This window comes from Falco rusticolus, chromosome 8 (genome assembly GCF_015220075.1).
Source record: "Falco rusticolus isolate bFalRus1 chromosome 8, bFalRus1.pri, whole genome shotgun sequence".
Classification (NCBI taxonomy): domain Eukaryota; kingdom Metazoa; phylum Chordata; class Aves; order Falconiformes; family Falconidae; genus Falco; species Falco rusticolus.
In genome coordinates, this window is record NC_051194.1 from 43,375,221 (window position 1) to 43,389,395 (window position 14,175).

A 14,175-nucleotide genomic window follows, 5' to 3' on the forward strand; every position below is an offset into this window, starting at 1 on the left:
CCTTACCTTTCAGATAGTCAAAGGAATAATGTAGCACAAATGCCTGTGAAAGATAGCTGGCATGAAGCAAGTCATACACCAGACATCATCTTCTGCAGTGACAAATTCTTTAGTGATCTGGATGTCGGGGGGGGGGGGGGGGGGGGGGGGGCGGGGGGCGGGGGGAGAACTGGGGATAATGAACGTGCCCTAAACATTATCTTCATCACTCTAATGAGTTATTTAGTTACATATCCCTCTCCTATTGATAAGTAGATAAGTAGGAGGATATTTCATGGTAGCCATTCTGCAGAACATTCATCATCACAAAATCAGGTTCTTTACAAGCTAGTCTGCTTACCACCTTCTTATTTGTGCATGTGCTCAGTATCTTGTATTTGTGCTTGTCTGAAGAAGTTCTATATATACAAATTTCAAAAGTATCCAAAGAAAATCAACATCATTATTATACTGCTAAAATGGTTGCCAAGAGTCAGAAGAAAGTATTACCAGACATTCAGAACTGGGCATTATTAAAATTATTTCATTCACAGGTGGTCATATACTAACCACATACAGACAACCACGTGCTTTTATTCCTGTTTCTGTCACTTCAAAAATATTCTAAAAAATGTCTCCAGAATCCCCATCCTATTTCTTCTTCAATATTCTAGAAATAATTTTGGATGCTGCCCCCACTTTCCCCTCTCCTAGCAAAAAGCTTGAAATTGCATGCTTTACTGAAAGTTTCCTGATTACTCACAGTAATTTTTCATGTGACTATTTAGTGTGAAATAAAAAAAAAAAAAGGAAAAAGAGAAAGGGAAAAAGAGAAAGATTATTTACAAGTGTAGAAGGAACTGTTGAATTCATAAGGACAAATAAGGACCTTCTAGTATACTGAAAGCATCCATTTTCTTTATAGAAGATGAGATTCATATTCATGTCTAAACATGGACATACAGAATTCTCTACGTCCCAGTGGAAAAAAAAAAATTAATAGCAATTGTATTAATGTTTCTGCAACTGAAAAGAAATTAATGAAAAAAAACCTAGTATATTTACATCTACATAAATAAAGCTGTGCTGAAACTGAATTCAGATTGCTAATATTTTCTAATTGAAGGAAACTGAACACTGATTTCTTTTCCACTTCAGTTATGAAACCAAGCCAAACCCTCTTCCTTCCTATTTACCCAGCCATACCCCTTCTGAACTATTTGCCTGATTCATAGGCTACATCCCAATTCAAGAAAGATTTGTTTACAGGTAGGAGGAGGACATGATGAGTTTTGAACAGGACTTGTTTACAGCTGGACTGTAACCCAGCCTCTAGCACTCATCATAGCAAGCATCACAATGCTCACCTTGAACAAGATAATATAGGGAAGGTAATCTACAATCAGCTAACAAAATTAGATAATGCTGGTTTATTTCCACATTAAACTCTAAATTGCATTTAATAGATTGAGGGATAAAGTCTAACCAATCTTTTTCATATAAAGACAAAACACCGTATTTGGTTTATGTTTTATTACAGAAGTAGCTAGCCTAACCCCTAAAATGAATATTTTTAATTAGAATACTGTTTTGAAAAATTAAAGAAAATTGTGAATTTTAAACTCAAACTATTCATAGGAAGATTTTAAAAGGAACCGGGATAAAATCTGACAGAAAGCCAATTCCAAGATATTTGAGATACAGACTTCTTCATACTTTTGCCTTTGCTGCACCAAAATATAGCGGCTATTCATACAGTACCTCTGCGCAAGAAAACTTCCTGATACAAATTCAACAAGAATTAAAGCAATTACATATTCTGACTTCTATTGCTTCATTTCTCAAATGTTTTGAATACAAGTGTGATTTCTATTTGTATTCTATGATTTTGAAAGTCCACTAATTGCAAGACATTGTAAAATAAATGTAAATTGTCTGGATGGGCACCATCCAATTTCTAATGGACAGGTGTTCATACGAAAATTCAACAGCATCAGCAACAAGCTGGCAGTTACCAGTGGGGTGAGGGGTGTTAAGAAATTATTTGGCTCACAGCTGAACTTCCTATTTAACCACAGGGATGACCAAATTAAGTCAAGGTCAAGTATGTGACAGAACAGCTGCGCCATGCAACAGATAAGGACTGCTGGTATATATAGTAAATTTGTTTTGATTTTCTAATCTGCCTTTCATGTATTGCAATTCAAGGCTGCTACAGGAAGGAAAGTGGCCTCCTGCACTCTCAGCCTTTACTTTGGAGTCTCCAGGTTCAGCTCACTCCCAGGCTGCTCGAAGCCTTTGTGGTGGAGCAGCCCTCTAGCACTCACTGTGTCACTTCAATACCCCACCTCTGGTCTACAAGGAAAGCTTTACAGCTGTCCGATATGACACAATATTCTTCCCCCCAGCCCGAATAAAAGAGGTGATTAAATCCCCCTAACAGAATGAAATGTAGACTGGTGGTGAGGTTCTTGCCTGCAGAAAATTTTACTCTCAGATGTAGCCCACCTAGAACTCTTATTAACCACTATAAATATATGGTTTCAACATAGAGTGGTTTTGGGCCATGTAATGCTTTGGCTTCATAATCTATGATTTTCCTGTTTCAGTAAATGAAAATACATGATTTATGGCAGTTAATGCACAGGTACTGAAAACAGCGGCTGTAATTTTTTGGTACCCATCTGTCCTCCTCTTACACCATCTGTTTCTTTCACTCATTGCACTGGAATCCTGCTTTGCAAAATGGAATCTGAACTCTTTCATGTAGCACAGTGTAAGTTACCTAGTTACCCAGCTGAAAAACATTTTCAAAATAAATCTTTCTCCTTGTACTCTGTAGAAGGCAACAGACATCAATTTTGTTGTTAATATATGTCTGAGAAGTCCTTAATTCAACAAAATATATAACTGTCAGTAAATTTCCTCTGATTTCAGATTGTGTGCTTCAAAATAATACCATAAAAGCTCATCATTTTAATCAATTATTGATTACACTTTGGGGACTTCCCACCAATTCCACTTGATGCTGCTTTTAAAATGGTAAGTACCTACATAACTGTATGATATTATAAACTGGTTTAGATTTTTATAGCTAATACAACAGTATAAATGCACGGTATTATATGATTTAATTGGATAGTATAATTTTGATTAAACTGTGTTGACTGACTTTTTTAGAATTAACAGTTCTTTGGTCTGTTAATGATCAAAGGCTTTGATTTGACTCTTTACACTAAATGTAAGTGTTTAACAGGCAAAGAAAACCTAAGAAAGCCCTCCCCCCTTTACAATTCAAGATGGAAGATAAAAGCTGGAACTAATTTTTTGAGAAATTGTGTGTAACACAAATATAAAAGCCACTACTGTGTGAGATCATTCAATGGTTGAGAAAGGGGGAGGGTGTTGTTGCTCTGTAAAAGGGCTCACAGTTTATAACTTTGTCACTATTCATGGTGTCTCTTTTCTATACTAACACGGTATCTAAAATACCTACATGCCTTAAGTACTTTGGTTTATGCATTTACAACTTCATTATTAGCATCCTATTAAAAGGCTTACATTTTATTTGCAGCTGCAAAGAACTTTCGGCTGATAGTGAATTTATACAGAATAGAACATACAAAAATACTAGCATACAGAATACAGGTCACGGGAACATGCATTTAAACATACAGCTTTGTGACTAGAGTAATAGAAACTCTACTCATCGCTTTTTTTTTAATACCACATGTAATTTTACCAAAATTTCAGTAGCATAACTGCCTGTAAGAATTTTATGGAGTCAAAAGCAGTAAATTACCTGACCTCTTGAGAGCAGAAGCAATGTGTATAAGGGAATTTTAAAATAGGTAGTAAGATCTTAAGGTGGAAATTAAATGTTTTTCCAAGATGAAAAATTGAAATGTGCTGGTAATAGCACTTTATAAAATGGAATTTTCATGTTAGAGATCCGTCATAGTAAAGCAGATGACTAAAAAAACCCCAAGGATTGCAATTCTTTTAATCTTTATGTGTACATTTAAATACACATAGCCCATTTCTTCTCTGTATGGCAGAGTTTTAAGTACTTACAAATGAAAGCAAAAAAAATGGCTGATATTAATCATACAGAAAAAAATAAAGTCTATATTACTCCTGTTTTCTTTTAAAAAGCATTAATAATAAAGTATTTGCATAAAGTTAAAGCAAGAAAACACTTATATGTGAAAAAACATGCATCTTTCTGACATCTGCAAGCTACTTCTCTTGATCTGCTCTATAAATAGAAACTAATTATGGAGAGAATAAAAACAAGACAATGCCCTAGAAAATAAAAGAGACTGTCTTTTTAAAATATACTCAAAATAGCATGAGTAAATCTGTACCATACAGATGCACGACTATTAAACACATTTGAATTCTAAATCTTTTTCAGTCTTGTCTTCCTCCTTTTATAAGCAATGGTCAAACTTCCACTAACTTCATTCAAAGGCAAAATCAGCCTTGACACATTCTTCCTCTAGTAATATTTTCCGGCCTACAGAGTACCAGTATTAACTGTGAATGTCAGAAAAACTGTACAGGATCTAGTGAAAAAAAGTATTGAGTCCTCTAAATGAATGCCTGAGCTCTGACTTTTAAGTGAAGGCAGAGATCAGCAAGTCAGCTGCTGTTCATATTGCTTTCTTACTCATAACCAAAAACCAAAGGCTTGGGGAGTGCTTAGTAACATAATCCATTCCTTCCCAGGAATTTGATATAAGTTTTCTTTTAAAATAACTTTCTTCTCCTGCTCTGGTTATAAATATAACTTCAGAAGAAAGTATGATCCAAGGCTAAATTCCAAATCCAAAAGCTGACATAATATAGGGGTCAGCAGTGAGGTTGAAATTTCAAATTAATATGCTGAGTCAATCCTGTCAAGGTGGGTGTTAGGGCTTCTCAGTTTCAAAGGGTACCTCAGCTGCTGTCTTTGGACAGTAACGTTTCCCAGACTCACTGCAGAAGTGCGTCTCAAGCGGTTTCTTAGAGCAAATAGCAACCTCTTTATCTGTCAACAAAAAGGAGACTGACAAAAGGATAAAATCACCCACTCAGAGCTGGAGAGCACCATTAGAGGGACTGAAACGGAACCAAGTGCGGAAAGTTATCTTCCTTGGGAGCTGTGGGGAGGAGGTGGCTGGATGGAGCCACAGAGCTCAGCCAAGTTAAAAGTTGCATACTGGATTTTACAAAATTAAAAGTAAGCATGGCCTTTCTTTTTACATGTCTGCACTGAGAAGGGAGATTAAGATGCCAGAAATTATTATCCTTCCCAGGCAGAGTCACTCAGGAATCTGATCCATATGATTGCAGATAATTGATTCACCAGGATACAGCACCAAGGCACAATTCACATAGTTTGAGCACCACGCAACAACCCAGCCAAAAAAAAAAATCATTGTCCCATTAGAACAGTGTACAAACTGGCAATCTGCTATGCTGTTTTACAAAATCATCATGGGAGGAAATATCTTTAGGTTTGCCTTAACCTACCATCTGTCCACACAGAAAGTCAAAATGCATTCATTTACATACAACATTTTGCCAGCCAGTAGCAGTCGTTAAGCATTATTTCTCTCCCCTACCCTTCACTTTAAAAGGGACTATTCTGTATGCCTTCAGTCATGGCATATACATTTTCTGTGAAGAAAATAAATCAAAGCAACTAGACATGTATCAGTGTGCTAAAAAGCACAGTCTAGACCAGTCCTAGTCTGTGCCTTCAGAGACCTATTTCAAACCAGCTGGACATTAACCTAAATAGCATTTACTTGAGTTTCAAATAAATTACACATTCTTAGTCCTAACTTCCTGTTTTAGAGTGGAACAACATTTTAATCTATCCTAAAGCGAGGACAAAATTAATCATGTAAGTCTAAGTGGTTGCACTGGGCATGCTAAATGAGGAATGGGCATAATCATTTAAAGCAAAAGCAATTAGATCACAGGGAATGCATTTAAATAGTTACAGCAGCAATTATTTCATTTCCAGCTACTTGAGACCATAGCACCATAACCTGAAAATTTAGTCAATGACTTTTTGTTTGTAGACAAGTGCTAAACTACAGGATTTTAGTTTTCCATGGTTAACTGATCAGATCACACTTTTCATTCATTCTTGTTTGTTAGATTTTATTGTTAATGCAGAAAATCTACATAATACTAAAAGCTAAAAGTACAGTGTCAAATAAATGGAACTTAATATAGAAATAAGAGGGCCCGTTGCATTTTTCAGTAATTTTTCATATTTATTAACTGAAAAACTCACTTCTGAATTTTAATTCACTAACAAATAACTTCATTAACCCAAAATTACAATTGCCTGTGGTGTTTCATGTCCTTCCAGAAGGCTGACTTCAAAAACATACAAACTTGGCAAAAGTTTCTCAGCTGTGCCTGGTTCTCTCTGCTACTGGACAATCTATTGCAATTAATGTATTAAAGAATAAACCAAATACCGCTTTCATGAGGGCAACCTGAGGAGCTATACTAAAATTACAGTTAATTATATAGGTATATGCTGGGTTTAACCCTCTGTAGAGGACCCCAGGCTTGGCATGAAATTGCCCTTTAGCTTGATAGGCATACAAGAACAAACTGCACTGACCTTCAGCTCAACATAACAGTGATATCTACATTGCAAAGTAAAGAGGTGAAATTTCATTTTAGTCAAGGGTCATACCACGTAGAAAGAAATAACATTTGATTGTTTTATACAAGTTTAGAGAACAATGATGACATGTATACATACAAAAAAAAAAAAAAAAACACCCAAAACCACTGAGTGCAGTTCTGTTAAAGGCTACAGAAGTGCAGAAGAAATGTGTGAAAGAAAACCATATAGAGGCCCAGTCCCCAGTAATGTCAGGGTTGCATATTTCCATGATAACGACTGAAGGTATGCCAAAGAACACCATACTAGTGGTCAGTCTGTTACTTGCTTTATTGTGCCATAGCGTTTGTAGATAAGTCACAATTGCTTGGTAGCTCACAAGAACTTTTTGATCTCCTCCACTCAGGCTATCGAAGCCACCTGTTTTCTATTTCTTGCATTAATCCTTTGCCTGTTCACTTTGTCCCTTCCTTTCAGATACTGTACAGGTTTTGCCTGGGATAAAACTAGGGGTTTTTTAATAGCAGTTCGTATGGTGCTGTGTTTTGGACTTGTGATGAGAACAGTGTTGATAACAACCAATGTTTGAGCTATTGCTGAACAGTGCTTGCACAGCATCAAGGCTATCTCTGCATCTCATGCTGCCCCACCACTGAGTCGCTGAAGTTACACAAGAAACTGGGAGGGGACACAGCCAGGACAGCTGACTATAAATGACCAGAGGGATATCCCATACCATATTGCATTATGCTCAGCAATAAAGCTGGGGGAAAGAAGGAAGAAGTGGGGTGTTAGAAGTTATGGTATTTGTCTTCCAAAGTAACTCTTATGTACAATGATACCCTGCTTTCCTGGAAATGGATAAATAGCTGCCTTCTGGGGTTAACACACAAATGACACAAAATACCCAGTTATTTTAATTAGTAGCAAAATAGCAATGTACCCCTCTATTGTCCTCTTTGAACCTCCTTTTTCTTCACTTATTGACAGAAAACTGAATGCATTTACTAAGAGCTATAACAAAAAGAATACAAATGTCAGGCTTTTACAAGGTCACAAAATACTTGTGTTTAACACTGGCAAGTTTGTGCAGATAAAAAATACCATGAATAGAAAAGATCTGGACTGCATTATCTGTCTTATTTTATCAGTATTTCATTTACACTTCTGCTTCTATTTCATTCCTACAGACCATGTCATCTAATTAGTCTCTGTTTTACAAGTTTATTGAAATAGTAGACAGGAGTATTAGTTGTGCTTATTTTATCCGTTACTAACAAAATAAAAGACATTCACAGAAGCAGATGACTCTTACTTTAAATCCTGTCCTAAGAGAGAAACTAATCCACTGCACTGATAAAATGAGTTTGGGTTAGGCTCACATACATGATAAAAAGCCTCTCAAATAGTATTTCATATGCAGATCAAACCCAAATGAAAAAATAAATTACATTACATAGTTTGACACAAATACAATGGTTACACTTGTATAAACCTCAGTAGATCAGAACTCCCACTGACTTCCATATGAAGTGGTGGGGTTTTGTACTTGTGTTCTCTCTGAAAACATACACCTCTGAAAAAGTATTTTGCAAAATGGTTTTGATTCCCTAACTTTATTTTCATAAGATCACACTAATTTTCTGTCTAAAAGACTGTTCTAGAACATCAGGAATATACGTGCAAAAAGAAATAAATTCTGTTCTTGAACTTATTCAGTTAACAGTAACTGCCATATTAGTGAATAACAAACATTTCAGGTAAAGTGAAAACCATTTTTCTGTTAGAAGTGCATTGTAGGTATAATCCTAGATTTTGCTAAATCACCAAGAATTAAGGCCAGGAAAAGATCAATAATGCGTGAGTGACTGCAAAATTTAAAAAAGTTAACAGATACGTCTACTATTGGAATTTTCATTAAGCCAATGTAAGACCTTTGGAATGTACCTTTGTAGATGGCCTAACTGTCTTCTATAATGACATAATTTTGCACAGAAGAATCATTTGATGAATGATTAAAACACTGAAGTGAAAAGAGGCTGAGAAAGATGTAGGAAATGTTTTATGCTTCTGTCAATTTATTGTTCCTCCAGGAGTAAGAAATCTTCACAAAAGGAATTTAAATCTTTGAAGAATAAAACATGCTAGTAAAACACAATCTCCCCTATGTAAAACAATAATACTATGTACACACAACTTCTTCAGAGGCAAAGCAGCCAGGCTAACACATCTGTCACAATGTCAGTATAGAATATCACATTTTGAACTATATTACTATCACAGAAAAAAAAAAAAAGAAAAAAAGAGTAGACTTTTACCTAATACTTCTGTCTCTCAAAGAACACTAATCCCATATATCAACCAAAAGTAACATTTTAACATTTGTCCCTCCTTCAAAAGCAATCTGAGAAATGAATCTTTGTGCTATCTGTACAGAGCACACTGCCCCAATATAACTTTTTTTAGTTAGTCATCACAGCTGATTTAAAAGCTATGTGAATATTGCTTCTCAGATATTATTATGGACCAAATGACCATCCTCTCATCCTACTCTTACCTGAGCCCAGAGATATGAAAACACACTCCCTACTTCAGCAGGCTCTTAGTTGTTCTTCTGCACGGAAATAACTAGGGTGTTCCTTTAACATGAATTTAATTTGGGTAGCAATTATATTATAAGGCACTGCTGTATGTGCAAAGTGCCACTTCCGCTCATCACATGGTGACAGTTTGAACATTCATAAACATCAAAACAAGTATGAACATTTTTAATCATGGGGATTCAACATAACAGTGATGTTTATCTCATCACCATGTTTTTTCTGCTACTAATACACATGCAAGGACAGTCTCATATCCTCACCATTTGCCTTAACATGATGTTCTAAACTTTTTTAATATGTCCATAAATCTTTCCAGACCTTGTTGCTTAATCTTTAATAATCTTGTTATTATCTAACTTCACAATTAGCAGTAAATTCTTAAAATTTTCAGCTACTGAATAATCATTATCTTAACCTAGAATTTGTAGTCATAGGAGCATAACTCATTTTTTTCCACCAAATACTTCAAAAAGCAGCAGTCAATAACAAATTTTAACCTTTCATTTTCATATTGTGCTGAATATCATTGAGGAGAATAATTTTTTGTTGCTCATTTTAATGGGATTAATCTTGTATCTAATTAATATATTCATCTTAACAAGACAAAAGTTGGTAAGCCTCCAGACTTTAAATCTCTTGAAAATTTGAAAACTCCAGTATCTTCATCAGAGACTTGGCTAAGAAGTATTTTTGACTTGCACCCAGACAAGTGGCCCAGGGTACTGAGGGATAAGGCTAGCACAGCACTATATATTTGTGACCCAGAATTTGAACACATTTTTTTTTAATCATACTCTTAATCATATTTAAGCATAGATTCCAGAGACTATGAACTAAAACACAGCACCCTGAATTCCACCCTGTATCTTCAAAACCATCTGGTTTCTTACCTTCTCAGTCTGGATAACTCTACTGAAGAGAAATTATATTAGTCTTTGTTTCAGAAATAGAAAGCTAAAGCATACAAATATACTTGTCACAGCTACAAGATGTATAACAAAACAAGAAGTCTCCTGGTATACACAACTTCTAACCCTCTTTCTAACACTAGTCTGAACAAAGGGCCAGGATTAAGCATTGTACACACATTTGTGTACCCAAGGAATCTTAAGAGTTTTCATAAAGAAGAGCTTATAGCGTTGTGCTCCTGACCAAAAAAAGTTTGCAGCAGCTCTATCTTTAAGCAATATAAAACAAACTGGATTTTAGCACTCAAGGGTGGCAAAGCCTGAAGGAAATCTTGGGAAGAACAACATTTAGGCAATCCAAACTTCCATTTCCACCTTGAATGCACATGAATTTGAATTTACTAAATTCTGTGTAGAATAAAAACCTGTTTACAAAACCAAAAATTGTATGACAAATAATTGAAATAACACCTCTTTCCTTCAGCATAATAAAAATGGATGAGAATTAATTTAAGGGTTCTTTCTCCAACAGGTATTTAGCAGAAGTTTTACTCATCTAATAATTTTTACAATGACAAAAACCAGTCAATTTTATTTTTTTTTCAAAATAGAGATGAACCAAAGTTCTCTCATGATGAGGCTTAAATCATCTTTACTTCCTCCTTTTCAGAATTTTTTTAATGAAAGAGATTTAAGAAGAGGTTCAGTTGTGCCAAATTAAGGTTGTAATGACTGATCAATAGATAGGATATCAACTATGAAAACAGAATCTCTTCTATTAAAAAATTAAATAAAAGGAGCTCCTGAGTACAAAAGCAGTAAGTTTTTTGTCTTGCTATATATAATACTGCCTTTGTAATTTTTTACTAGACAGCATATTCAGCTAAGAGCTTCACTGACCATCCTTCTCTTTTTTTGTTCACTGATCATAGCATAGGGATGTGGATAAGACTCAAGAGTCCTTCTGGGGAAAAAGAAATTAAAAAAAAAAATAAAGAACCACAACTCTAACTCACCCAGAGCTACATCCTAGCTTGGAAACTTCTTTCAGTCACAGAATGGCAGATTTTGCCTCTGAAGATGAAGTGGGCTTCAAATACAAAACAACAAGTATAGGATAATATTAGGGAGTCCCTTGTTTCTCTTTACCTGATAGCTCTTGAGTTTTGCTCGTAAGAAATTCTAGCAGGTTTTTGTGCTCAAATAGAAAGAAAAACCTGCCTTTGTAAAACTTCAGTTCTATAGGAGCACCAAAGATACTTCTGAAAATGTACCTGCCTACAAGATGACGTTGGATCTTTAAACTGAGACACATGATGTCTGTCTTTCAGATCAGGGTCCACTGAGCTTAGGAAAAAACAGGAACCATTGTATCATGAGCTAAGAAAATTGTTTGAAGCTTCAGTTAATTTGAACTTTATAATACATTCACTTGTTTATAATACGTTAATTTGTCTGGTTTTGAAATGACAGGTGAGTTAATTTATGATTTTTTTTTAAATATAACTCTAATTCTCTCCTCCAAGATGTCTTGCATAAACAGAACTTAAACAGAACAGATAACCATTAAAAGCATCAGCATAACATACTACTCACTTTCACTGTTTTGCTAGAATGCCCCAGGTATAGAAACAATGCTTAGAAATGATAAATGCAGAGCAAAATTCAGGCTCATTAAGAGAATATATAATTCATATGTTAGAATGTTCTTGCATATATGTGGATTATCTTGACAATCAATTCACAAAAAAGGGGGAGCTTGGGACCTAGAGGGCACATTTTCAAAGCTTTATACAGGAGGTACACTCATTAATCCTATTAATTAATAATATCCTATATTAATAATAGGATTAGTGTATACACCATTTACATTTGGCTTTCAAAATGTTCCACATTTAGACCAAACTTAAGGAAACAGATGAAATAAAAAAGAAATCCTAGTAACATATCAACCAGTGATTATTCCTTTCCATTCATGTATAAACTGCTCAACAGTCCTTTTATGTTTTTGTTGGAATAACTACTGCTGGAAAGCAGTAATTCTAAGGCAGATTTTATTGTTTGGGCTACTAACATAGAAATTATTCTATCCTCCTGAATCTTCCATTTATTTTTTCCACATTGTAAAAACAGACACCCTGAAATCCCTATAAAAGATACTACACAGCAAAACTGTGTCCTCTACATTAAAGAGGACGTACAGGTTAATGAAATGTAGGATCAGCATTTCTCTGACAGTGTCTGCACATCTTCTGGTTGCCAAGCTACAAAATACAACCGAATTTGAGTTTTCATGTATGAAAACAGCTTTTGGGGAAAGTGTCCAAACAAACAACTGTGGAGGAGGTTTTTATTTGCTTGCAGAAGAGACACTACATCATGAGGATCAAACTTACCCACTTCATCTCTCACAGGCAATCTAAAAAACTCCACATGTTTATTTGTCTAAGTATTTGCCTTTCTTATCCCTTTAATCTTGACAAAAAGACCATAAAAGGCATCAGGTAAAGTCATTTTTCACAGTTACTGTGCCAGACCATCTTGTTAGGAAACAAATCAAAACCACAAGCTCATTCCACACAAGCTGCAAAACAATTTCCATACAAAAGTGATTTTGGATAAAGTGAGACAAAAGATAGATTCTGGTCAAAAATTAAAATCAGCTATGCATCAGCTCAGATATAAACTAGCTGACATTCCTTCTAGATGTCTTGTGTATCCATCATACCCTGCAGAATATTTTCAGGCTGATATGTGTTAAACTATTAACTGTTTTCACTTAGAAGAACATATATCATAAATATCTCGATAAAAGCCTGCGAATAAAAGTAATTTAAGAAAAAATTAGACGCATGACTAATTTTTCTTTATCTTGGACAAAGTACAATAGCAAAATAAATTGCATAGGACTACTTCTGCTATTAATTTTCAGCAAACCATGAGCATTTCTACCACTTCCATTAAATATTCTCAAATGCAAGCATAGGGACCTTACATGAAAACCAACTATTTCCTAACATACTTGATAAAAATCCTATTTACAGAAAAATTCTAGGGTGGGCAGGAAGAGAGAGGAAATTTAAACCAATTCAACATTGACAGAAGACAACATGTTTTAGATGCAGTAAGAAGTGCACATCCTTCGAGCTTTTCAGTTTTATAGATCAGAGTGCAGTTTAATATTTTTAATTCTATGCAGATGGTTATTTTTATTCCTGTAAAGCTAGCACAAAATCAATCTGAACTGTCACAGAACAGTATCTTCTGGTTTATTCTGTAATTTTCTGTGCATTGCAAAGGGGTGAGACCATTACTTATGAGTTCTAGTGGAAGCTATGGAATGAACCTTAATCACAGTGGTCCAAATGTCTCCTACTATGTGAGATCAAAGCTGAAGTCTGAAGCTTAAGTATTTTGGACAGTGCAAGACAGTGATTCTGAAACACAAAAATAAACTGAGTTTGAATTAATACCTGTCCAATTCTACAACAATCTTTGTGAAATACCACCAAAAGATATCCCCTTCCCCAGAATATCATCAACCACTCTGGGAAATGAAAATTGTTTCATAAAAGAAAAGTGTTCAGCAATTTCGTTTTTCTGCTCTGTGCATCTGGTGTAGCTCTGAATGTACAACCTATATATAGTGTCGCTGGATGAAATAACCAAAGGGCAGAACAATGACAAACTCACTGAGTCGTCCAAGCAGAATCCTGCTTCAAACTCCTACACAGGCAGCAAGTTGGTATATACAGTGGCCAAGAACGGGTACTACATTCATTGACTATACCCTCAGTTTCAAACTACCTTCAATTAATATTTAAGTAATGTTCAAAGCACAAACCTTGCCTAGTCCCAGTTTGCTATGGGAGTTATTGTTTCAATCATTATTCAAAGCACTGAAGCTACCAAGCAGATATATTGGACAATATGAGCCCTTCTTGCCAAAATATGGAAACTGTTTAAGCTCATATCCTAGTTCTGAATATTGCTGAAGAAGAAAACAGAATCTGACATATTAGCTTTAGAGGGATACACTACAGCTGTA

The 14,175-nt window shown here is 35.2% G+C and overlaps 1 protein-coding gene across 2 annotated transcripts in view; it reads left to right on the forward strand.

Moving 5' to 3' along the window:
- Nucleotides 1-14,175, forward strand: part of B3GALT1 (beta-1,3-galactosyltransferase 1) — a 210,964-nt gene that overhangs the window by 145,100 nt on the left and 51,689 nt on the right. Inside the window, exons 1-2 of one of the 2 annotated variants that reach the window (XM_037398684.1) lie at nucleotides 2,705-2,755; nucleotides 2,917-3,021. The gene's annotated coding sequence lies outside the window, so the exon portion shown is untranslated. Of the gene's footprint in view, nucleotides 1-2,704; nucleotides 2,756-2,916; nucleotides 3,022-14,175 lie in introns of those variants that run through there. The other variant, XM_037398682.1, reaches the window with a different exon arrangement.